Source organism: Mus caroli, unplaced genomic scaffold, assembly GCF_900094665.2.
Source record: "Mus caroli unplaced genomic scaffold, CAROLI_EIJ_v1.1 scaffold_20530_1, whole genome shotgun sequence".
Taxonomy (NCBI): domain Eukaryota; kingdom Metazoa; phylum Chordata; class Mammalia; order Rodentia; family Muridae; genus Mus; species Mus caroli.
In genome coordinates this window covers 1-3,042 of record NW_018388875.1, presented here as the reverse complement: position 1 = coordinate 3,042, position 3,042 = coordinate 1, and the positions used below count along the sequence as shown (strand labels likewise).

Sequence of the window (3,042 nt, the reverse complement as noted above, 5' to 3'; positions counted from 1 at the left end):
TATGGATGATCCTGTCAAGTCTGGCTTCTAAGTTGATAGACCTTGCCTGTCTTGGAACACAGTTGCAGCAGGTTTCATTTCAAGTTCCTTCCTGGGACTAGGAAACACTTTGCCTACACCTTCCTTTAGTTTAAGACATAGTAGGAGGAAGTGTTGCACTTAGGGTACCTTCTAAGCATATACCCACAAGGGCATGTGCTCCATTAAGTTCATAGCCATTTTATTTATAACAGCTAGAAACTGGAAACTATTCAAACGTCCCTCATTGAAATACGGATACCAAAAATGTGGGTCATGTACAAAATGGAATACTCTTCAGCTATTAAAGACAAGAACATCATGAATTTTTCAGGCAAATGGATACAACTAGACACCATCATCCTGAGTGAAGTAACCCACACACAAGAGGACATGCATGTGTGTACTCACAAGGGAATAATAACCATAAATACAGGAATATCCACACTACACTCCATAGACCCAAAGAAGCTAAACAAGAAGGAAGGCCCAAATGAGCATGGTTGAATCTTACTCGAAAGGGGGAATGAAAAACTCATAGGAGGCAAATTGAAGAGAGGGAACTAGATGGGATAGGGGATAAGTAAAAGAAAGTAGGAGCAGTCAAGATCAGGTGTGGCGAGAGACAAGGGAGGGCCAAAGGACCAGGAAAATGAATTAAAACCTGCAGCTAGTAGGGGTGAGAGGGTATGGGCATCTTTAGGGCATGCCAGAGATCATACATGGGAGGGCGCCAAGGAGTCTTTGGGGGTGATCTTAGCTGAGATGCAATGAAAGAAAGATGAAATTTCAAGACCTGTAGGTCATATAAAGGACTCAGAAATTGCTGGTTGTTTGTGAGCCTAGAGTGTGCCTGGGGCTGAGAAAAAAGAAAAACAAACCTGGATATGCTCTGTAGTTAAAACATTCCTGGGAACATCTTGACCATAAGATGAAGGGGAATGTGAGGACATAACAGGGCTATCCAAACTGAGTCAACAACTCACAGAACTCTGACACCCTGCACGTATATGTAATTTTTCTGCTGTTTGAATAAGCCAATAGTGTGTTGCTATGCTGAATTCCACACCCCTAAGCCCCTTACCCCATAAATACCCCTAGCTTTCGAGCCTTGTGGCCTAGACCTTATATACATGGTTTTTACTTCCAATCTGGGAGGAGAAAATTCTAATTGATATTTGGTAACAGATCATGAAAAGATACTATATACATGTAGCATACACACAAATATATACAAACTCACTTCAAAAAGAAGCCCATTCACTTTATCCAAAGTCTAAGCCTGCATAGATTTTTAAAAAATTATGAATACAGTTGTTTAAAAGAAAAAAATGGTGAATAAAAGTTACAGAATGGATATGAAGAGAGATCTTTTCCAAACTTTTATTTGTGCACATTCAACTTAAAAAGATAACGTTTACAGGTTCTTTGGTGCCCAAATTCAGCATACAAAAATGTAAAAGACTATTCACAAGTCAAACACATTAGCTCCAACTGGAAAAATAATGACATCAATAAAACAACTGTCGGGAAGTGCACACTGCGACAGCTCTGCCTGTTGGACATGGAGATTACTACGAAAATAAATAGAACGTCCTTTTGTAAAAGCAGCAATGTCATGTCTTGTAAACTTCCTTTTTATATTACAGCAAACTTTGAAGTAAAATCCAAAGGGACTGGAGTTTACACTGTAGCTGTGAGTCTGAGTCTGTCCTCGGTCACTATTGGTCCAGTTTTCCTTGTGTTTTGAGTCCAATGTGCAGCAGGTCTCAAATGGTGCTCAGGTGGAGACTAACCAACCAAGTTTGAGTTATAAATTCTCCTTCCTGCTTTCAAACACGAACAGGTAGATCTGTTCACGGCAGTCGCCACAGCCTTTACATTGGGCCCTGTCACTGTGACACTTCCTGTTGAAAATATCTGTAATGTAGCTCTTAGAGACTTTATCGGATAGCACACGGCAGGATGAAGTTCAGGTTCATAGCTGGCATGAGGTCTATTGTTCTTTGTAAATTCTGGCAAACGGATCTCAAAGGGCATGTTACACACTGCCAAAACATTCACCACCTTACAATCTGTGAAGATGACCTGAAAACCTAGTTTCTGCCGACTACGGGCTAAACGTCTGGCACCAAATTTAGCTTCTTCTTCACTTGTTGCTCCATTGCAAATAATTTTTCCTGAGGACCAAACTGTAGCTGTAATTCTAGGTTTTCTAACCTTCATTAATACTTTCCCAACATCACACTTATAAATTACATTTGCTCCCTCCAAAGCAATCTTCCTTAAGTTCAAATAGCATCGTGTTCTAAAAACACAGACTACATTTGTAATTAAAATGTCCAATGCAACATCACTGTCTGCATCCATTGGGGTAGTTTAGAAACTTGGCTTCCCACCACCCAAAATCATATCCGTGGGAAGATGGGGAGGTCGTAAAGGGCATGGCAGCAGCGCTGCTGCTGGTTGCGTGGGACTCGGAGAAGAAGCTGAAGAACAAGGATGAAGATAAAACGGGTCTGCTTCTCCAGTCTCCATGGAACTCCCGCCCAGGCCCGTTGCTAGGAGCCCTCCAAGGCTCGAGCTCAGTTTCTCCCTTTGTTGTTCAGGGTACAGGGCGGCCACCACTTCCTCTGCCACAATCCACAAAATTCTTTATTGTGAATACAGTAATCTTGCGCATGCCCGACTGGCCAGGAAGAACGATGCTGCAACAGGATCCTTCCACACATTTATTGGGAGAGCTTGATTGTAGAGGCGAAGTGACCACAAGCCCAGAAGCCTAGGAGAGGCGTTCTCTTATATAGGCCTAAGAGAGGCGTTCTCTCTCATCTGATTGGTTAACTTGTCTCTCATCTGATTGGTTAACTTGTCTCTCATCTGATTGTTTAACTTTGGTTAATTCTCAAAACCTCATCTTGGCAAAAAAACCTTTACTGCCTATGTATGTGTAGTGGCCAGCAGTAGCCAACTGCCACTCTGCAACTGCCACTCTGCAACTGCCACTCTGTAACTGCCACTCTG

At 42.1% G+C, this 3,042-nt stretch overlaps 1 pseudogene; it reads right to left on the bottom strand.

The window, feature by feature from the left end:
* Window positions 1-1,828: 1,828 nt before the first annotated feature.
* LOC110287829 lies at window positions 1,829-2,403 on the bottom strand (annotated as a pseudogene).
* Window positions 2,404-3,042: the final 639 nt, after the last annotated feature.